General features: G+C 45.6%; 1 protein-coding gene across 9 annotated transcripts in view; it reads right to left on the bottom strand.

The window, feature by feature from the left end:
• The window catches only part of MAP4K4 (mitogen-activated protein kinase kinase kinase kinase 4), a 165,068-nt gene that overhangs the window by 62,735 nt on the left and 78,342 nt on the right, over positions 1 to 23,991 (bottom strand). The window lies entirely within an intron of this gene.

Raw genomic sequence — 23,991 nt, 5'->3', positions numbered from 1 at the left:
CTTATTTATACAAATTCTTAGAAGATGAGGAATTCAGAAGCACTTTGCTGGACATCACAGTAGGGAGGCAGAAGAAGGGAACTACAGCTCTAGAAGTGCCAGAAGCAGGGAGGACGTAACCAAAGGAAAAGAAAAATCACTCCATGCCTGCCTTGTTTTTATATCCTTCCCTAAACATCATTGTCTCTGTGCCTCAGCAGACCAAGCATAACAGTCCCGACCTGCCCCAGCGCTGCAACTGGTATGAGATGGCTATGAGAATCTGTCTCTGAGAAACACACCTTGGGGAGTAAAGGGGGAATAACACTGTTTTCCAAGCTCTGTAGCACAAGGAAGTTATTTCAGGAGCTGAATTAAAAAAAAAAACCCAAACACCTAAAGGTACCGCGAGGAAGTATCCCAGAGCATGTAAGTGGTGACTTTCCATCCACACTCCTGTGGGTGGAAGAGCTGCCTGGCCACTGCTCTTTGCTATGGCTGTTGATTCTGCCCTCTCAAAGGATGGCACAGGCCGGGGAGGAGAAACTCAGGACAATTTCAGAGGACTTTATTTACCCTAGTAGTACGATGAGGGGAAACGTCAATGAGGAAACACAGCCTACCGAAGATAAAACAGGACAATGTTCCGTAATGAAGGCAAGAGCAAGTTTATCTAGCCCGCCAGATGATTTATATGCTGCCTTAAATCAGTTTGCAGAGGAATACAAACTGGTCCCTTCAGTAACTTTCCTTTCTGATTTAAGAAATGAGACAGTGACAAATCTCAGCTCTCCCTGCACAAACGGCATCCAGTCATTTTAAGCTACAGCCAAATGTTTTAAGAATTAATACCACTCCCCAACAGTGGAAAGCCAAACAGACAGGCAAGGGGGTATGGGGAAAGCAAAGCCTCCAAGTCCCCTTTCCTTTGCTTTCCCAATGCTGCCCATGAAACTCTGCCTGCCTGTACGCAGGCAGCTGCAGAGACTGGAGAACGGTGGCTGGAGACGTTGTACCTGGAGTTTCAGAGTAAGCTGCGCTGCTGGGGATCACAAGCTCCAGCCTGTGGGATTTGGGAATCTTTAAATGATGGGACAGTTGGGATCTCCGTGGAGGTGCAGGCAGCAGCCTCAGCCCGGCACTGGGAGGGGAAAGGGAGTGCAAACCTATAGATGCACGGAGTGGTGGAAAGGAAACTGGTTTGCCTTCAGAGGGACCAGAACCATGGCGACTCAGCCTTTCCTTCACCATCTCCCCCCAGCAGGCAAGTTGAAGAAAAACAGGAGAAGCCCACAAGAAACCCAGTTTATTTTCCTTTCCACTTCCTCTCACTTTTCATTTCTGCACTCCACCCACATAAACCAAAATTTTTAAAAGTCCTAAAAGGCACCAAATGCAAACAAAAATCTTCCTGGATAAATCACGACACCAACTTTTACAAACCACAATTCTGCTTGTGTGTCACATCCTCCCTCCTCCCCGCATCCCAGACCTGGCCAGCATCCATTCGGAGATGAATCCGTCCAGGACAGGGAAAGTCTGAATAGTGCCTAGCACAATAGGTGACCTTTTCTGGTGCTGGAATCCATAATATACACACTTGTTAATAAAGTTCTCACACACAGAGGGAGATGTTTTGGCGAGAAGAGTTAGGGCAGTATGGCACACAGCGCGGTATTTGAATCGGGAGCTGTGGTGCTGCCTCCAAGCTGGGAAGGAGATTGTAATTTTGGGAGGAACCTAACCACAAGAGCAACGAGACTCCGAGTGCTGGGCAAATCCCTGCCAGCGCCTGCCAAGGTAGGAAGTTTGTATAAAGCAGAGCAGTTTACAGTGTGTAGAAAACATGCAACATGAAGAAACGCGATCCTCTCCAACGCCACAAGAGAGTGTCAGAATTGGGAGTATGATATAAAATAGCTCTTAAAAGAAAACACCAAACACGGGCTTCTTGGGAGGGAAAGCCTAAACTGTTTAAAAGAAAAGACTTTAATCAAGATGTGCAGTAAACATTTAACAAGTCCATATACAGTCCCTCCTAAATCTTAACATACGAGAGCCTTCAAGTTTCTTATTACATCCTGTCTCTCCTGAGAGTCTTTTACAGAACCTTTCAGCTTTGTAACCCTCAAGCTAAAGACCTCATGCAAGTTTATTTCCCTTCTGTCTCTCCCCTCTGTTACCTTTTCAACCCCAGCATTCATGGTGCCTGTCCCACTTCACATGCAAGGTTTCTCTTTCACAGAACGTTTACCCACCCGCAGACTCTTCCCACCTTGCCATCAGCATGTTCATTTTTCTGTTACTGTCCTTCAAGTCCTTCCCAAATACGCACTTGTTCAAAGGCCTGCAGACTGTTCGCCCTTAGGAAAACGTGTCCGTCACACCACACGCTCAGTGACACTGAAGGAGCACTGGACATCCAGCAAGCAGCAGCATGGGTGGTGAGCATCACCCCACCATCACTGTGAGGGCGCCTCTCAGACTTTGCCCCTTGTCCACTTAGTGCAGTCTGTGCAGAGAAAGCCCTTCATGGGCTTTACCATTTGTGAGCTTTCTGGAGCCCATTCTTGTCACCGAGAGCTGCCTACCAGCCTCTGAGCCGGTTCCGCCGCCGGCACAGAGCCCTGCTGCCAGAAGCAGCAGACCGGCAAGGCTCTGCTCAGGCAGAGCGATCGCAGAAGGCGGTTGTGATGCTTTGTCAAGGGTCAAAAAAAAAAAAAAAAAAAAAAAAAAAAAAAAAAAAAAAAAAAAATCTTAGTTTTTGTCAGAACTGTCTGGGAGAACAGGGCTACCCTTATGACCACGTTTGGTTACCTTCAGTGGCAAGATTTCATCAAGCAGGTTAGAAACACACTTCCCAATGCATGCAAGACAGAGGCTGCTTTGTCCCCCCCCCGGCACAGCACCCTCTCTACTGCATGCTAAGGCACCATCTGAAACAAGAGAGAAAATGAGCCAAATTGTTCGCAATGGTGCCATCGCTGAGGCCGCAGCCATAAAGCAACAATTAAGTTAACTGGACAAAAAAGCATGAGGGAGGGCCAGCTCTTAAGCAGGGTCGCAGCACTGCCTGAAGGAGCCTGTGTAGCAGCATTGTGCAGGCACAGGAGACGGAATCACGTGCAGGCAGGAAGGAGCCAAAAAACCACATGAAGACAATACTTGTCTGTTGTCTCCCCCCCAAACCACCTCCTCTGCCAATCACTCTGACGACAATATTTTCTTTCTTCCTTGATGTGCCCCCGGTGCCTTTGCCGGTCACTGAATGAGCTGCGCCGAAGGCACAGAGACTGCACCGCTGCTGACCTCCCCCAGTAAAACCCCAGGATGCCATGGGCTTTTCCGAAGACAACCAAGAGAGAAACCTCCTCAGGGCAAATGCCTTCAACCATTTCCAATGCTACTCCCTCGATAGTGGTCACGATTACTTAAAAGAGTTTTCTGCTCAGATTGCATGTTTATCCCAGCTATACAATTCAACTGTCCATCCTCATCAAGCCTAAATTATTTACAAGTTATGCAACAAGCTAGCCCTGTACTGACATCTTCAGAGCTCTCATAAAAGAGGGAAGGTTTAATACCCTACTTCCATTACTAGTATTCACACTAAAAATGCCTGTTGCTCTACAATTCTACATCCAGTCTCAGGTTTTTTTGTGATCAGAACAAGCCCTTGCTAGCAGATAGGAAAAATAAGTCTGTGTGTGAAGGAAAGAAATTAGAACTATTTCCTTTATGCAAAGCTCCGGGCTCAGACAATAACAGGAGACAGAGATGCTGGAGAGAAAACAGGCTTACGCACAAAGCCAAAAAGTTGCACAGCTTTTCTAATTTCAATCTCAGTGTGCATTTGATGCCAAGGAAAGCAGCATCTCTGGGGGCAACAGAGCCAGGGGAGGTGTTTGCCTGCTGCTTGGCCCCTGTTCCCTCCAAACAGTGTGAAGCTCCACCACTCCCCACCTGGAGGGCAGATCTCCTTCCCAAAGGGGACCAAAACATGGGTCCCTCCCTGCACGTGCAGTCCAGACACTGCTGGGCCACAATATGGACCTGGGAGACGGAAAAGGCTCCCAAGTCCTGCAGGTTTAATGAAGCTGAAGACATTCACCAAGAAACTAAAGTGGAAATTAAGCTTTAACTTTAAGGGGAGTGGGGCAGAAGGCAAAGACCTGAGAAAGGAGAGAAAACAAAAGGCTGAAATGACTGCAGGTGGATTCGCCACGTACCAAAGAACACACAGAAGCTATATGAGCAGAAATTTATGCTGGGAAGGTAAAATACATTAAAAATGGCAGTTCTGGCATAACACAAATGTTATTCTAGTACATACGTCATGAAAACCTATAATTACATGAACATACCCATTGACCTACAGGACAGATTCATTCAGTATATATAGCCTCACACCCACAGTGACCAACAAGTCCTGCAGATGAACAGGGAAGAGGGATTTATGTACAACATCTCTTTCATTTCATACATTGAATGAAACACAAATGCTAAAAACCAGACAAAATACCCCAACAGTTTGTGATCATGAACCCAAAAGCTGTAACCATGCATACCCAGAACAGGAACAGAACAAAGGAGAGGAAGGAAAAGAAAACCCACTTCGGCATTTCCTTGAGGCTGTTTTACATTGGATCCTTTATTAAAAAGAGATGGGGCTGGAGAAGTAGCTGATAAGAGAAATTCAGAAGCTCCATCACATGCTGCCATTTCTTTGACTAACAGCAATGATACATTATTTAAGCCAATAACATTATTTAAGACACAAGCAAACACACAAATTTGTGAAGGAGAGGGAGCAGACTGGTGATGGTACTCCAAAAATCAATCCTATGTTAAAAAGTAAAAATAATAATAAATAAATAAATATGGTGAGGCATGAATGAGCGCCACCACAACTGCCAGCAGTGAGCAGCTGGCAGCCATGAAGCAAGCACCTTGCACTTTCAGGAGACACAGCCCCACCGGTGACCTTCACCCCTCTATGGGACGAGTCCCACCTCAGGTGGACAGACCTGTCTCCTTATGAGCACCTTTCCCCCCATGCTAAATTGCAGGCACCCAGGGCAGCTACATTCCAGGCTTCAGCACAACCACTACTCGCCTAAAAGTACACAGAATGAACCCAGGCTTTGGTCACTGGTAGCATCAAGGGTTAAGGCCAGCAAACAGCCACATGAAGGCTACAAGTTTTATTACTGACTTTTGGCTTTTGAACCCAAATCAACTGGTAGGTGGAAGAAGAACTTCGTAACACATTGCTAATCCCTCAGCTGTCCACATTCCCTACATCTTCTAGGTTTTAATTAAGCAAATCCGCCTCATTAAAATATTGCGAGAGATGCAATTTTTCCTTCCAAATATTTAAAACTCTGTCTGCAACACTAACAAAGCCCCGCATTTTGTCAGAAAATGAGTACTAAGAAAAGCCCTGAAAACAAAATTACTGCATTTTCTTTGCAGTCCACCAGTCCATTTCGATAAAGTGACATGCTTCACTTAGCTCGTTACTATGAAGAAAGAGATTTAACGCTTCTTTTCTAAAGTGGTGTACCTCTACACCTGCCAGATGAAACGACATCTAACAGACAGCCCTCACATCCCCAAACATGGAAGGTAATATGTTGGCTTAGGAGCTAATACCCATGTTTAACACCCGTTGTACGTGCTGCCAGTAACCTATGCTCTGTTTTACACCCACAAAAGGAAAACTTCAAATTTTGGGCTACGTTACAGCCTCCAAAAAAACTTCTTGTAAGCAAGGACTAGTGTGAGATCATGATCTGACTTATTCAACACAAGGTTTCTTTTGTGAAGCCGCCAAAATATGTAAATTGCCCAGGAATAAAAGGAATCGTCCGATCTGTACATGTGTCTTACAAACACGATTGAATGACACAGCGCGAGCGCGCGAGCCCTTACAAGTTTTAGTTTCAGGTAAGCTTTGCCTAAAGGTTGAACACTTCAGCTCCTCTGGTCCAATATTAGTCACTGCTCAACCTCTGTTGGTAATCTGCAGCCTTCTCCCCCGCCTTACGCAAACAAAGTACTGAGAATGCAAAACGCCAGGGGCGGACAGGGAGGACCCAAGAGTCCCGTTCCTCTCATCAGATAAGGGGCAGAAGGGATCACAAAGAAAGCTGCGACACCAGCCCGACACCAGCCCACCATCGTGTGTTTGAGAACAGGCTGAATATACACTTGTCCACGCAGATCATGGGCGGCTGAGGCGAGGAGAAGGGAGAAGACCTGACCAAGCCCTACAGCCTTGTCAAATTCCATTTTCAATTTTAAAAATACCCCAGAAAATAACTTTGGTTTCTTTCACTGACAGTGCAAGCAAAGACTGCTTTGGAAGCCGGCAGGAGGAAGCTTGCTCCTCCTCCCTTTGCCACCACCTCCCCACCTTCTCTTCCTTCTCTCTCTGGTCTGGTGAGGAGAACTGCTCCCCCCAGCAGCGACAGAGCGGAGGTTTAACATCAGGTCGGTAGCGTCAGCCCTACACACACCTCCAGAAATAGCCTGTCCAAGCCCTCAAACCACCTGCCTCTTCCTGGGGAGGAAGGGGCTCCTTCTGCAAAGGGCACCCAGGCCCATGACCGATGCCAGACCTGACACGGGACTTCTGCTCCTCCACGCTCTTCTGTAGCATTCCTGAAACCTATAACCCAACAGCAGCTTTGGGGGTGAAAAAGCACCACCAACCTCAGCTACTCTGTGGGAATAAACACCAAAGAAATAACTAGAAATACATGGGTTGAGAGCAGCTTTGCTGGAGCAAAGACCTCTCCTCAATTTGCTTGTTCACGTAAGAATAAGATCCACGCTTCTAACCCTACGGGTTTTCAAGGCAGGCAGGAAGGAATACGGATATTGTGTTTTACCTCCAAAATACACTTGCGCTCAGAAATACAACTCTTTTTTAAAAAGGAAATCCATTGCAGAATGATTTACAACTGACTGACAAGATGATGATGATGACTCTGTAATTATCAGGTCCAATCATTCAAATTACAATTTACCAGCAGACACACAAACTACTTGATTCACAGCTAACATTTTCTTCAGCGCACACTAGGTCCCTTCCTAAAACAAGAGAGGAGACAGACAACCTCTATCAGTAACACATAAATGTGGCTGCTGATGAGAGGAATTCAGGGACGTCTGCGAGGGACAAATTTCCCTTCGTGTTTGTGCCAAACCCTTCCGGAGGACAGATGACAACCAGGGCTCCAACTGAAAGGTTTTTCCTTTGTATACAGACAGGAACAGCTGTTAGATAGGTACAAAGGTATGGCCACGTCTGGGCACGTGTGATAAGTGAGTTCTTCATAAAATTGGTTGCTGAGGTTTTGATTTTCTTTGGTAGATTAATGCTGACTTATGCACAGCATTTAAAATCACCCTGCGCTGCCAAAGCTCTATAAAGGCTGTGCACTTTAGTGTACAAGTAAGTGCATTTGGCATGAGGCCACGATGTACAAAATCATTTTCATGCAGCTGCCAGCAGAAGGGAACTATATTCTTGGACCAGATGTTTTTGTTGTCGGCGCTGCCAAGCACGCCTGGAAACCTCACAGCTGAGCAGTGCTGCAGGAGTGAATTAACAATGAACAGAGCCACAAGATGCTCGTGTCCATCTATCAGAGGGGGCATCACGGCCCCTCCTTCTCTCTTCCTCCCCCTCTCCGAGCAAGGAAGCTGCCGATAGCCGGCTAATTATTTACCTGCCCGAGAAGAAAAAGCCCTTCTGCTCCATCAGGATAAATAAAAGCAACAAACACTTGCAGAAAATATTACACCTCAGCTGCATTTACCCTTAGCTGAGCAGGCGACAAAGAGACCACAATTAACAGCCAAGAAAATAGGAAATGAGAAAGTATAACTGGTCCGAATAATACAGTACAGGTTTGTTTTTGCTGCTGGGCTGTGAACAAGCTTGCATTTATTAAAACAGTATTTCACCTAAAAAATCAGAGCCGCTAGGGCATCCCACTCTCCAGTTTAAAAACAAACAGCTCGGATCCCACCACAAGTCTCTCACTCTTGAGCTGAAACCCTGGGAGCCCTGGCAGGAGTCTGGGGACAGGATACCGCTTCCCAACCCTGACGCTGGTTCCCGGTGAGGCTCGTCTGCTCTGCACCCTGCTGTCCCTTGCCTTTCGCCGAGCAGAGGGGACCTCTGGGGCTACAGGGACAGAAATGACACATCATCAGCCAGCTGCTTAAAACTGCTGTAGGCACAGCAGGCAAAAAGCAGTCTGAATAAGGGAACAACAAGGGAGCCAGCACCGACACCTGGGTGCTGATAAGAAGAAAATGAGGTTTACTCAGTCCAAAACTCTTCCTTGACAGGCCCACCCTAATTCAACCACAAAGTCTGTAAGAGAAACTCGAGCAGCCAGGCCACCCCAAGCCACTGTCAAAAAGTGACACTCAGCAACCTGACTGCAAAATAAATGCATGCCTAATGTGTTTTACTAAAATCCTCCAGGACGGGAATAATCTGCTTTCCCTCAGACAAGATTATCTTTTCAGTTTCCCCAGCCTCCAGTAACCACCACCACCTGCACCAAACTTGGCCCCAGCCTGCCCAGCTACCTCCAATGCCCAGAGCAGTGCCTTCGTTAAGGAGAGGGGGCTGGAGCACCTCTCCTATGAGGACGGGCTAGGAGAGTTGGGATTGTTCAGCCTGGAGAAGAGAAGGCTCAGGGGAGACCTTACACCAGCCTGCCAGTACCTAAAGGGGGCCTACAGGAGAGATGGGGAGGGACTCTTTATGAAGGAGTTGAGCGACAGGACGAGGGGTAGTGGTTTTAAACTGGAAGAGGGTAGATTAGACATTGGGAAGAAATTCTTAACTGTGAAGGTGGTGAGATACTGGAACAGGTTTCCCAGAGAAGCTGCGGATGCCCCATCCCTGGGGACATTCAAGGCCAGGCTGGATGGGGCTTTGAGCAGCCTGGTCTGGTGGGAGGTGTCCCTGCCCATAGCAGGGGGGTTAGAACTGCATGATCTTTAACATCCCTTCCAACCCAAACCATTCCATGATTCTATAATTCCTTAAGGATAAATTTAATTCAAAAGTTACATGTTTAAAATAAAAGAAACAAAAACCAGACAGCCTCTCTTGTCTGGATAAAAAGTCTCCTTCTCAGGGACTTTTCCCTTAAAACAAAAGTAATGCTATCACTATAGGGTCTCAGGGGAACACGATTCATGAGCAGGAAAAGGCCTGTAATTCTGTGCTCACGTACTCACCCCAACAGATATTACAACTTTTTACTATGCTAGTCCCGTAACATGACCAAGTGACAGTCTGAAAAAATCTTCCCCTTAATCACACTGATTTGAAAACAAACAAAGAGCAATTAGCCCAGCCAAAGCATGGGGGATGGAGGGAGGGGGGGCATTTACATTCGAAGGTGGAAACCCGGATTGTTTGGAGAGCTTCAAAAATGTGGAGGATATGCTAAAGGCACCAGATTTGCTTAGAGTGGAGCTGTGTGACAATGAAGCCAAGCACAAAGGGACAGGCTGCAGCAACCCTGCCAGCTCCCACTCCACCACCGAGGCAAGGATCGGATCCGCCGGTCGGTTTGGAAACATTACCAAGCAGCCATGGAAGCAGGAGAAATCCCACACACAGCAAACCGGACCTCTCCAATAGCTGGAGAGAGGCAGCTAAGTGAAAGACCATGTGTCGCGGAGGTCAGCTTCTGCCAGACTCCAGGCATCTGAACAAAGCCCGTCACGGCTGGAGGCTCCTCTCCTGTGGTTTTCCTGCAGCCTCATGCCTCCAACAGACGCATGGAGAAATCCCAAAGCCCAGTCAAAAAGGAAAGCCTCACAGAAAATGTTGGTTAAATTGGTTAAGCTTGTCTTTGCCGGTTTACTAACAAATGACACTCTGCTAGGAAAAGCCTTTAGCTGCGCTCTGGCTGGCATGAATTAAAAAGCGAGGGGTGGGGGGTAAAGAATAGGAAAAGGAAGAACAGGGAGGCTATTATAAAGATAGCAAAACATAATTAAAAAAAATAAAAAAGGAAGTTCTAAGTTTGTGGGTGCTTTTTTCTTTTTTTCTTTTTTGACAACTCTACCCAAATCAGCTCCATCTGTAGTCTCTGAGCATCTGGGGGTTTCTGCCAAAGTGATCAGTAGCAAAGAGCTAGCATTTGTCTTTGAATCGCAGCCATTATGTGCTCCAGCGTTCCCACACCACGGAGAGAAATCGGAGGCGCTCGCAATTCTCCCTGGGCTGACGCCGAGCCGCCGATCCAAAGCACAAGGGATGACGGCAGTGCATGTGCACTGCCACTTATAAAGGCAAGGCACGGTGGGAAAAAAAAAGGACATTGCCGCTTTTCATGACCTATAAAACTTCCTCACTGAAAGCAGGCTTGGCTGAGGGCAGCCCTCCAACTCATTGGCAAACCTCTTCAAAGCAAGACACCCAGCTAAGGTTGTCTTTCATACAATACAGCCCTTATTCCCTCCTGCATTTGGTTCGTGAGTAGACACTTTTCCCCAGGAACCGTAGCATGTAGAACCCTGCAACAGTCACAACCCAGTTTTGGACACCTCTCCCCAACGCCAACACTGGGGCTCTGTCCTGGAGAGTGGGCATGTAGTCACACGCACACCAGCAACCTACACATCCCATCCTCTTCCCTTCAGGGAAGAGCAGGATGCCGCAAAACCCTTTATCTGCTGTTAGATGCCCACCAGCCCTACTCGCCTCGTACCTGGAGGGCCAGGTAAGGCCCTGTTTTACCATTCATTTTGTAAAGATGATTAAAAGAAAAGGTTAAAAAGGAAAAAAAATAATGATGAAATAAGTTCTCTGAATGGAAGATGCAAAAACCGCTGAATACCAGTGAGGTCCTACTAGCGTTACTCGAAGGTCTCTGTCGCGTTGCTGTGTAGCAGGTTTCAAAAGAAACTTCTGCCTCTTGACATCATGTGGAAGGCAAGCAGGTTTCTCGCTCTGAAGCCCTCTAGTGATGGCCACAAGCACAGCAGTCACACGAGTACTCACTCTGAGTGCAACCAGGAGGAAAAAATACAGACAAACCCTTGCGTAAGAGATCACTGCTCATCGGCCACGCCAGGTCAAGATGGCCATGTCTCAAGGAGCATGTAAAAGCATTTGCGACTCTTTATACACATTCTAAGTAGCTATTTCTCTGATGAATATGGGTATTTTCTGAACAATCATGGATTAGACCCCTAATCCAAAATGGGCATCAATCCATCACGAGTGGTTCTTAATTAAGACCCAGAAAAAAAAATATGGAAAACTCACAAGAATGTAGGCTTGATACTAAATGTCTTTTTTTTTCCAGTCTCAAACACTGAAATGCAACTTTTTGACCTATATTGTGCCTTAAAAATAGGAACAATCTCTGCTGTCCACTGAATATACAGCTCATGAATACCCTTCAGTTTCCACAACTATATTCATCCCCTCCATTATTGAGCTGTAGCGAAGACCAGTAGAAGAAACCTTTTTTTTTTTTAAAGAAAATTAATTCCAGTGAATTAGCAATGGTTCCACACAAGCATACACAGCAAGGGCAGACTGGGCTTTTGTTTCAGACTTCACTTAAAGCAAACAGATGTCTTTCAAAGGTAGATCTGCTCTGGCTACCTGGATTAGACCACTAAAGAATTGTTTTCTTTTGCCATTCACTAACCAATTCACCATTAAACTCGAGATCAACAAGGTTCTTTGCCTGCAAATATGGGTCATGGCCCAAAATGCGGTTCACGTAAGCCAGTCTCTAGCGGGTGACCAAATCAGAGGCAGCTGGCATCACACATCCTCAGCACAGGTTTTTTGGCTCCACCATTGGAACCGAACTCGCCACACAGCGATTCTTTGCTCTGACATTATCCTGAACGCTGGAATCCAGAATCACAATAAATGTTATGGAAATCATCCAAAGCAGAAAGTGAAGTAATTTCTGAGGCAAGCAAGCAGACTAAAAATAGCCTGCTGCGCAGTGGAAAGAATCAGAGGGTGGGGGAATCCCTGCAAAAGACCTTCACACTCCGTTCTTTATTCCTAAATCTGCAGGTGTGGAGCACTGTAAACAGTCCTTCAGCAGCCACCGCAGGTGGCCGAGGAAAACGCGGACAGACTGCTGGAAAAGCATTGCAGCGGGCTTTCCTCCCGGGTTCCTGCTGCAAAGGGATGGCTGCATGGATGCAGTTCCCCAGGCAGCCTCACGGCCGTAACCCTGAGGAGATGCTGAAGATGATGTTGATGATGCAGGCCAGCTCACGGCCGAAGCCTCTCCTTCTCCCTGTCTTGCCCAGCCCCTCTCACCCACCCCCGAGCCTGCTTTTGCTGGGGTGAAAAGAGTAGAAAGGTAATCTGTATTTAAAAAAAAAAGAAAATACTTCCTTGCCAGTGGAGCTCTCTGAAGGATGGGACTGGATAGATGCTGGTAACAAGGGGAGCTGGGAAAGGGCAGGAAGAGAGGCAGGGCTGCTCCTGCAGTAGCAGCTAGACATCAAATTGGCTTTGCTGTGCTGTAAAACCACATCTCAAGGGAGAAGTAAATAGAAAATAGGGAAAACCCCTAGACACCTGTGTCAGGAGGAAGCACTGGTATCACAACAGGATGCCATCTGAACATTTACAAATAGAAAATGCAACTGTTCCTCCTTTCTTTCCTAACAGTGGGAGAATCCTCTCCTAAGTTTACACGGGTCTTTGTTTGTTTACATTTGTAGGCATGGGAAAGAGCATTTACATGCTGATCCATCCATTTTTACAAGAATGGTTCAAACTCTTAACAATTTGTGTTGCAAATCAAGACTAGGCAAGGTACATTTCCCAAACTCTTTTATCAAGAATTGAGGAGCAGCAGCAACTCTGAAATAGGAACCAACATCACCCTCAGGGACTCAAATTTGAGCGGAGACTTGTTTAACAATGCAGCCCCCTCTGATCTATACATCAGTGCAACTATCATTTTATAACTGACTCAAGGCCCTACATTTAAATAAATTGTTGCTAAGGGGCGTAGCAAAAGAGGCGAAAAGAAAAATTCAGAGTGAAAAACAACTAACTAAATTATAAAAAAAAAAGGGTTTGTCTCAAAGCCTCAAAGAGAGGAAACACCAATAAATGCTAGAGGTAAAATATGCAAGAGACAAATAAACCCCTCCTTAATGGTGCTGCCTCTGCATCACTCTTTCCACAGCAGTGACTCAGGGCCGCCCGGCCGGGAGGACAGGTTAGCACAAGGGGAGCCAAGCAGACAGCAGCCACTGGGATGCTCGTTCTCTCTGCTGCCTGTGGTCTCTCTGCCCAATTACATTTCCATTCGGTAAAATATTCCACATAAGAAACCAATTTTCAGGAATCACGGACACTCTCCTTTCTTGCTCTCGCACGCAGAGCCAAGGTGCTTTGCCAGGCTGGTAACAGTTATCTGAAGGTCTGTGGGCTGCTGCATTTACACTAGGATTTCCACTTAGTTTTCCACCAACTCTAGAAGCAAACGCTAAAACTCAGTTCAGGAAGAAGGAGCTACAGCGGAAAATATCCCCGCTCTACTGAAACACTGCAGAAACACCTCATACATCAACCGACATGCAAAAAACCTGAAAGTTCATTTCTGGAGCTGACCTCTCCACTAGGCAGAGAGGGACGTTTGTGAAGACCCCCATCACTCTGCAGAATGAGGTGCAAAGGAGAGCAGGCTGTTGAACTCTCACCATGCCTTTTGCACCAGTGATGTGCTGAGTAAAGAAGCTACCATTTTACCTGCTGAACATGCGGCAAAACACAACAGCAATGTGCTCCCCACGCAGGAACAGCAGCTGCTTCTGCAGCTAACTCGCTCACTTCTCACAGACACCCCTTTCCAGATCAAAACATTTGAGAAATAAAGCCTGACATGAAAAAAATCAACAGGGAATCAGAACAAAAAGATGCTTCCTTGGCTAGACTCCCATCGGTCTAATCATGCTTGAAGCAGGGTCTTACTAAAAGAGACAGCACGGACAGGAGAGCAAAACTAGACTGTGCTTATTACGAAGCACCAATCTTTGCAATTTAATAACACCACCTTTGCACTTTCATTTAGCAGTAGAAAATGTTCTCTGCCAGAGAGGCTATATGAAGCACACTCAGTGGGTTTTAATCCCTTTTGGATTAAACCTATCTAGAGGAATGTACATAGGCTCCTTGTTGGAAAGGACCCAAGATATTTCTAGGCTCAGGAGACAAACAGCATCTTCTCCTGCATTGATCAATTGAACTAGTTTGCACAGCATCTTCAAGGCTCTTTTAACACTTAGCTCAACCGTGTGCTTCCCATTGCATTTTTAAGAGATTGGGCATCGGGGGAGAAGAACGCTTTCCTGTTAGGCACAAGGGGAGCATTCATCATGGTTACAAGTCAGCTTAGAATACAATGAATTCCCAGGTCCCTGCGCATTAGCACTTGCTGCCATAATCTCTAGTTTTAGGAGCTGGGCTTTAAGACTGTATTTTACCCAACAACTCCCTACACAATCACTCAAACTGGGCCTTGCAAAAGGAGCACTGTTGAGGGACTTAGAGTAAACATTTTTGTCTCATTAAATGCTGGAGAGTAACATTGCTATTTTATGTTTATATATACACATGCACATGTTAAGAAAGAGGTGGAGAGAGATCACGCAGGATAATCTCAAATGTACAATACCATTTGTGGGCCTGCAAACTAAAGAAAGAACCAGAGGGAGATTTTAAAATGCTTAAAAGTAGCTTGCATGTGCTACCCTGCACACATTCCTATAGCTGCAGCACTCACTTGAAAGCCAAGCATCAGAACTTTTCTTTTTTAAAAGAAAAAAGAAGTAATCTACCTCCTCCTCCTGATTTACTGCAAAACAGTGGCCAGCTGGCTGATAACGGACAGTGGCTAAGGCCTGCCTACCATTCCCAAAGCTGGAGCTATAAATTTCAGCCCCTCTCTCTCCACGCAGCCTGCCAGTTTTCACATAACTCGTCGGGACTTTGTATCTTTGGAATTTCTCCTCCTCATTAAACTTGGCCCAAGTTGGCCAGCAGATCCAAATGGTATTTGGTGGAAAAGAAGGCAAGGACACACGTGCTATCGCCAAGGAGCCTCATTTCCTTAGGAAGTCAAGATAAAAATGTGGAATGTCACAGTAAAAACAGGAGGAGCCCACAGGCAGGTGCGGTTTATGAAACTACAATTAAACACAGCCAAGGAAGATTACATTTCAAGCAGATATATCTACTTTAACATAAACAGCAAATTAATTCTCCTGTCTTTGATCCTAATGCCCAAGTCAGATTTTAAAGTGCACCTCCGAAAAACAGCAGCTCACACTGGAACCTGGGATCTCTTGCTTATCTATTCAGGCAGGAGGAGAACACCACACACCCGGGTTCAGCCTAGATACTTGCTACAATGAAAAGCACGATGCTCTGTCACAATCCTGGTTGGTTTTACTCTGCCCAAACTGGCAAGAGCACACATGCTCTAACACTGTATTGACAGGGTTGCCTTGTTTTCCTCGAGCAGACAATATGTCTGATTCACTGGGGGTAAATTGAGCTGTGCTGTGTGTCTGACAGAAATGATACAAAATGCAGCCCCATACTTTTTGCTATTATCTGCACACAAAACATTTCTGTTTCCCATCAGAACTCCAATCTCCTCAGACAGCTCGAACAAACATTGCTCAGCGCTTGGGAAGGCAGCAGTGAAATGCTCACATTGAGGCCACCAGCACCAACACTCCCCTCGGCTCAGAAGAAATGCTCCATCACTAGAACCCGCACAGGCTACTGCTCAAATTCATGTTATTGCAGGTATGACCGGTAGGTTAAATATCATGATTGTGAAAGCATCCGCACGCTACCCACACTGAGCTTTCACCACTGCTAGTATAAGGGTCCAGATTTCCCTTATACAGATGCTAGCAATCATCCATAAACATATGAAATCACATTGTCATTAGTGACTTCCCCATCAATGCTAACAGCAGGTGTCAAGAGTAGGCTGCAGGTACCAAGCCTAAGGACTGAAGAAAAATAGGCACAGGATTACATTTAAACGCATGAGTATTGCCCACTTGGAGTAATAAACAGTGCCTAGAAGTTGGAATTCAAGCACTTGTCCCTACTCATTACAATGGTAACAGACGTCAGTAGCTCACCTAGATGACTTATCCATTCCTTCTGAGTGTGTCAATGCAGTTATATCGTCAGACCAAAGGAAAAAAAAAATTAAGAAAAAAGTCTAGACTTGCCCAAGAGCTCAAGACTTGCAGAGAAATTTTCTTAATATGTAATCCTGCCCCTCCGCCAATGGAACTCAGCCGTAGCCTACACAGCCTTCTAGTTTCCATTATGCTCCAGTACCAAACGTGTGCTCTCACATACTGATGAGCAATAACAGATCTCAGAGCCACAGCTGAGGAGTGTATCCTGAGCATCATCTGTTGTGCTACAGCAGAGTTTTACCTGGTTCTCTTACAGCCAGCTAGGCAAAATTGTAAAGCTGACTCCCTAAAATTAGGAGATTCTTCTGCGCTCCAAACTACAGAAAAGTTCCCTTTATGTGGCCATAAATTCAGTTTGTATAACCCGAACTACATTAGAGTTTACGAAGCACTGGCAAAACATTTTCTGCTAGACAGGACAAAAACCTTGCACATCAGACCTGGCATAAGCACACAGACGAGGAGAAGGCAGAGGCAACAAAGCTTTCCTTGCAATTTCTCAACACAGTGATCAACCTTGTGATCCACGATCAACCTTGAGTATGAAGCCATCTCCTGGCCTCAGCTAAAAAGCCATGCAACAGGAACAGCACTAAACGAGCATCACGAAGCCTTCACAGTCAAAGCTCTTTTGCTGTTGACAGATAATAGATGTTGGTGAGGCAGCAATGGTGCCCTCAAGGATCTTCATGGCAAAAGGAAAACATCTGTTTCTTCCAGCCTCGAAACAGGCTCCAAAACAAGCATGTTAAAATACAGAGAGGGGGATACCCACAAGGACAACTGACAATAGGCTGTGTATGCAAACACTTCCACTCAGGTGGAAACCTTGCTCTGAGAAGAAACCGTATACTGAAAAAAGCAGAGAAACATGCATGTATGGATGTTTTACATCTCTTTTCTTCTTTTTCCCTACCACACAGTACCAGTGTGAAGTTGTTCTTTGCCGGGACACAGCAACGCAAAGCCTTCGTGCTCAACACCAGCTCTCTCTAGTCAACCCCCGTTGCCTATCATTTCCCAAGCTGCCTGACAACGGCCACGGCTTTGTGCCCTGACCTCAAACTGCCTGTGGAGCGCCCTATTCAACCTTCCTGTTGCAGCCACACCAAACCTGGCATTCTCCCCTTCCCAAGTAAGCTTCTCCAGCCCCACAGTCTTGCTAACACCCCCTAAGACTCGGATGAGGAGAGTGAAAGTTTGCCCTTAATACAAACTGGTGCCAGCACTGCTCCACAAAAGTTTCTTGGCTCAGATCCAAACATCACAGACCTGACTCAAGCTGGGTGTCAGATATATCTGCCTTGCTAGGAGATAAAGTCACTGCTCCCTGTATGACAGTCAGGACAAAAGGCTCTCCAGAGTTAAACGTCGCTCTGCTGTGTTAGGAACTACAAGCTGGAAGGCTCAGCACTGCTCGGCCACCCAAGGACAGGGGTGTTGCGACATGCCTGACACAGTGTGAAGACAGAGAGGACCACCTCTGCCCGACCCGAGCCGGGGTCCCGCAGAGAAATGGGCAGCACGCATGGAGCTGAGGGGGGCTGCAGCAGAGCCCAGTCCCACGCAGACCTCAGCCAGCACCGCAGGGCTGAGCCCCCGGGCATCAGGGGAAGAAGTGTGCCAAGCTGCCAAGGGAAGGCATGCAGCAGAGGTAGGTGCGGGATCTCAAATTAAGGAGGGAAGCCGACAATTATATAAATACTCTGCAGCTCAAAAAAGGCTGCCCCACTGGTTGCAAGACTAGCCTAGCTCTTTTTGACCTCCTCCCAAACCAGACATTACAGCTCAAAGGACCGTTCTGCCCAGCTATGTTTTCCTCTGAAATGTAATAGAAAGTTCCCAGTGGCCTTTTTTTTTTTTTTTTTCTTTTCTTTTCCTTTTTGACCTGATCCCTGGAAGAGATCAGAGGTTAATCAATCAGCTTCAGGAGAGACTGGACAGCTGGGCTGTCCACATTGTAAATACCTTTCCTATTTATTCCTTTTCCACAGAACGATTCTTTGTTTTGCCAGGTAACTGTTTAAACCAAAGACTACAAAATTTTGTACAGGCTCGTAGTAAGCAACCTCACATTTGAGGGACAAGCAAGCAGGGTGCCAGTACCCCTCATGGGAACAATCTGGATTTTTAGGTCCTTGATCCATTTTCCCCGTTTCATACATATCAAGAGGAAGGGACATGGCAAAGGCTTTTGGTAACTACTGGCTTCAGGTTTGCTTTGGCTAAATTCGCAGTAAGTACAGGCATGGACTGGTATAGAAGTACTTTATCAGGCAGCTGCACTAAGCCAGGTAAATCCAGGTAAAGGAAAGCAGTGCATTCGTGTCTCCACACTAAAAGGCCAGACCATACTCAGCTTCTCCAAACTGGCTTGACCCAGTTCTGTTGTACAGTGCTGTGAAGATCTGCATTTCCCAGTCTTCTAAAGTGAGGCATCAACTTTTTAATTTTTTTTCCCCTCCAAACAGATGAAAATCCACAGACTGCCTTTGGGTTTTCATGAAAAAAAAAAACCACACATAAAAGTTAGGGCAAACTTGGTGTTTGTTATTTCTGTTTTCTCTTCATTTTGTCTGCCTGCATGTGTGGCAACACATACGCACACATTTTTATTTATCTGCGGTCTTTCTGCAGACCAATTTTGGGATATTTTATGGACAACGGATAGATCATCCACATGACCACAGTTTATAACATCACGTGGGCCATAAGGTACAGACTCACAAGAATCAAAGTGACTTGCCTACTGCAACAGAAAAAAGCAGTCAGCAGAGTCAGGAAGACGGCAATGAATAATTTGGGTAACCTTTCCTGTCTAGGTACAGGAGATGTACCACATTTCTCTGCAGGCCGGGAGGTTTTGGTTTGGGGTTGTTAATTTTTCTGCAGAGCACGTACAGAAAGGGCAAGACAGGCAAGCACTAAAAGCAATCCAGCTTCTTTCATAAATCAGCAGGATACAGTATCCAGTTGTTTACTTAGCATAATTTTACACAGACTAGACTGGACAAGTCATGAAACACTGGGCACAAGAGCTGAGAAATGCTGCTATTAAAAAGGCATGCGGAAAACTTTCCCAAGGGATGCCAAGAGTGTGTGTGGGAAGAGGTAGGAGGAAGAAGCAGCAGCGTCAGGGGTTATAACAAACAGAAAAGAAGCGATTGTGTTTTTCCCTCAAAATCAGTTACTAAATCTTTCAAAGAGAAAAGCATTGCTGGAAGGGGAACACAGGAGTGACACTGGAAACAACCATGCAGCTGCGAAGAAAACCTCCAAAAGAGTTAAGCGGAGTCAAGCCGCCTGTTCAGGGTGTAATGCAAGTTAACAGCTTGGATGCGGGCAGATTTGCCAAGTAAGCTTTGCGAAGGTTTTAAACGTTATTTGCTTCACAAGAAAATGGATTCTTCTAACTAAACAGCGACTGCCAAATCTTGCAGCGTACTTGTGTTGCATCTGATAACATCAGTCACGGCTCACTTGGTAGTCTGCAGTGCTGCCCAGCAGGACGCAGCCAGGAGCCCATGGAAACCTAACAGCACGGTCAGCGAGTGGAAGGGGTCGAGGCAGGCTGAACACTGCCTTCTCCAAAACAATGCCCCAAAAGGAACAGAGACACCTTACAATAAAAAGATTAAAGACAGACTACAGGAATCTCACAAATAACGCCTCCCTCCACATCACGCGTGCAGCACGAGATTCATCCTACATATGTACATTTTGGAAAACAATTTTTAAAGTGTGTATAGGCTGATAGTTCATATTGTTCCCCTTTTACGGTCATTGGGCTCGTTCCAACAACAGAATAGCTTTCAATTCATGAGGACTGGTGTGTTTTTTGTTTTTATTTGTTCTACGCTCCAGTGAAATTTTTTCACCCTACATGTGCTCTAGCTTCTCTTTCAGAAAGTGAAAATAGGACCTACACATGCACCATTCTGTAGGAAGATTGATAGATCCTTAGATCTTACAGATCCTTTAAGTGCTTTAGTGCTGTAGATCTAAAGATCTATAAAGATCCATACAATCTTCTAGATCTTTTCTTAATTTGTTTAGAGAGGAGGAAAGTGGAAAAGACAGGAAAGTTTCATGCACATCAACACCCCCCCAATGTTTCAGGCAGCAGTACTGACTAGTCATAATATATTCAAAGATCAAGCTGATATCTTCAGCCCACCTCCTCTTTTCTCATCCTTACCACCATTCTTTTCAAAATTAAAATCTGAAGAGAAAACCACAAGAAAAGCTGAGAAGGATGAAGAGTATTTCCACAGCACCATGTACATTACAGAGACGTAATGTTTCTTCCAACATCTCTCATTGGAGGTTATACTACCTTGTTTTCCTCATGCCAACCAAAACTTTTTAAGGAAAGCCTTCATTCTGATTTTGACATTCCTCCCACTTGGGTGATCAAAGCTTTACAGCCCAGAACTGATGTAACCTCACTGGTCCTGAGCAGTGTGTGAAAAGCAGAATCAAGGCCTTGAAAACTGAAAATTTGGGGCGTGCCCACAGAGCTAGCCAACTCATTAGGCTTTCTAATTTGTTAAGAGTTTGGCAAAGCAAGCACTGGATCAGAGGTATCCCAGAAGAAAGATAGTCTATAGGATAGGATAGGATAGGATATTTCAGTTGGAAGGGACCTACAGCGATCATCTAGTCCGACTGCCTGACCAATTCAGGGCTGACCAAAAGTTAAAGCATGTTGTTAAGGGCATTGTCCAAATGTCCTTAAACACTGACAGGTCTGGTCCATCAACCACCTGTCTCGGAAGACAGTTCCAGTGTTTGACCAACCTCTCAGTAAAGAAACGCTTCCCAATGCCCAGTCTAAACCTCCCTTTGTGCACCCTTGAACCATTCCCATGTGTCCTATCACTGGATATCAAGGGAGAAGAGCTCAGCACCTCCCTCCCCACTCCGCCTCCTCAGGAAGCTGTAGAGCAATGAGGTCCCCCCTCAACCTCCTTCTCCCCAAACTAAACAAGTCCAAAGTCCTTAGCCGCTCCTCACAGGACATGCCTTCCAGCCCTTTCACCAGCTCTGTTGTCCTCCTCTGGATGCATTCAAGGACCTTTAACATCCTTCTTAAATCACCACAGAGGCACAGATCACCTAGACCTTCAGTAGCCACTCATAAAAAAAAAAAAAAAAAAAAAAAAAATCACAATTTCAGTTTTGTATAAGTTTCCACTCATTTCTCTTTCCCCATGGGCATGGACACAGTTAGTTACCATTAAGCTACAAGAGCAGTTTATCTAACTGCCCTCTTGAAGCTAAATTTGAAGGTAAATTTGAGGCTGTGGTTCCTTCAGCGTTTCTTTTGGGGCAGTGCTGAGGGTAGCAGTCACTGCCCCCTCTGTCCCTACACTCTTTCCTCCCACAAAACCCAGAAGTTGTGGTGAGCTAGAACCAGGATGGAGCTGCAGCTCCATCCTTCCCATCAGCAAAAGGTGTTCATGAATCCACCCCTTGAGGAATGGAAGCCATGGCTTGATGATATGGCCATCTCTAGCAGCAATGCCAATTTGAGCTACTACCCCTTCTCCCCCATGGCTATCAGTAACTCTTTTCCAATCTCAAGCCACCTTCCTCATAGCGACAGCACAACTGTTTGTAATGTCATGTGCTAAACTAGATCAATGAACCTATCCAGGTTATAAATAACTGGGGGAAAAAGAGGAGTGAGGGTATTTTTAATCTGAAACTGGGTCCTGTTCACTGATCCAGGTCACCATCTAGCCCCAGGGCAGTTGTGCTGGCACAAGTGTTGGGAGACAGGCAAGAAACCAGTGAGCAAGAGTGGTCAGGAATATCTTACAGCCGCATCTGCCACTGAGAAAATGGTACATGCAACCGAATCACCCAGGCCTTGTATTAGCAACAGTATCATCCACGCCTGGTGTTAAAAAGCAGAGCTGACTTAGCACGACTTGGAAGAATTTGCACCACATTTTTAGCCTCCGCAGGCTCATTACTTTGAAGCAAAAACACATGAGCTCCACTGGTAGGAACGACAACACTTTTAAGCTGCATGGGGCTAACTTCTCCAAACTCCTCCCTGTGACTGCCCTTCATCCCCTAAAAAAGCATGAGCTTGTGAGATAAAAGATAGACAGTGCCAATATACAACTAGTGTTTCAAAACCAGCCAAAAATTACAGAAAGTTTCAAAATATGAGCCATCTCCCGCAACATGAGCTCAGCCATACTATAGACAGCAGTTTTCAATTGTTTTCCTTTTGCTGTGCAACCTCTTTATTGCAACTGTTTGTGATTAACATATGCTATTAAAAACAGAGGGAGTGTGCAGTACAGCCAATCTTAATGTTACGAAGAAGCCTTCATCGTGCACACAGTCCAGCAAGCTGCCCTGTGTAAAACTGCTGGCACAAATGAAAACGTTTGCTGTGCAAAGAACGCTCACTGCATGTCAACGCACCTTTGTTCTTCTCTGGTTTGTCTGCTTGTTAACTGCAGCAAAATAGCACTGCCTCCTCATGAAGGCAGCCCTTGAAAATCTCCAGCTGAAAATTGATTTTTATCAGGCTGTCTTCCAAAACAAGAATGTCTACCTCTTGGCAGAAACAACAGCTTAAGTTAGAGAGTGGCAGTCACACTGCCCATCCATCACAAGCAGATTCAGAGATATGACTGAAGTCCTATCAGTTGACCTAACCCTGCCTTCTTGCTTTCCTCCCTTTCCTGCATGTTTACCCATTACACGCCAGCCACTCACCCAGGAGCTTGTGTCCAAGGCCATTTTTACCGTTGGCGCCTATACACACACCAAAATATAAAGCATTTTGCAGTAACACCCTTGTGGGAGTTTTTCTTAATATAACCAGCTTGCCAAAGACCCCCTACTTTTATAATGCACATGCGTTAACATAATTTTCTCCCTAATATCTATATAAGATCGAAGAGTTCAGAAAAATAAGACGCTTGGTTTGAAGAGGCACAACCTCTCTTCAGAAGTGCAATATCGGTCAAGGATCTCATTCGATTTTAAATCTGAAGCTGTTGTGTTAATTTGCGGATCTAACTCCATAAAACACAAATGGAATCAACAGGGAAAAACCCATGCTTTTCCCAATATGTTTTGAAGAATTAATTTAAACTGATTGCTTTTTGAACAGCATAAACTGCAAGACATCTAAGGATTCAAATATGGGCATATATTTTTTATTTCTTTGGCTGGGTTAATTTCCCGTCTTTCCCATCTAAAGCTCCACAGTAAATCCCCCTGGGTCAGTTACAACTACTACTTTACACTGCTGAATTCTGCCAGCAATCTGCTCATCGTTCCTGCAGATGTTTCTGCTTTCAGGCTTCTGGGAACTTTATTGGACCCATTTCCTTTGAATAAATGTATACCCTTTTTAGGCTGCAAATGTACCAGGGAAACTACTGTCCTCTACGTCAAGGACCCTCCTCACCTTCTTTTTCAGTAAAAGCAAGATGCTGCATTTAAGAGAAAAAAGTGGGAAGCAGGGAATCCGGCTTTTTTCCCCTCTCCTGTGAAATTTCTACTCATATGTCCTGGGACGAGCCAAAGCAATTTGTGAAGGCCAGAGGCCCCTACACACAAACACACAGAAATCTCGTAGAGGGCAGATGCGCTCGAGACGCCAGGTCCTGCAAACAGAAAGCCAGCGTTCACATGCAAAGACCATGCCCTTCAACATAAATAGGAGGTAAGCCATACGTCATCTCTCATTATTAAATTTTACCGATATTC

This window comes from Larus michahellis, chromosome 1 (genome assembly GCF_964199755.1).
Source record: "Larus michahellis chromosome 1, bLarMic1.1, whole genome shotgun sequence".
In the NCBI taxonomy this organism is placed as follows: Eukaryota; Metazoa; Chordata; class Aves; order Charadriiformes; family Laridae; genus Larus; species Larus michahellis.
The sequence above is the reverse complement of the archived record's forward strand: the minus strand, read 5'-3'. Positions and strand labels throughout refer to the sequence as shown.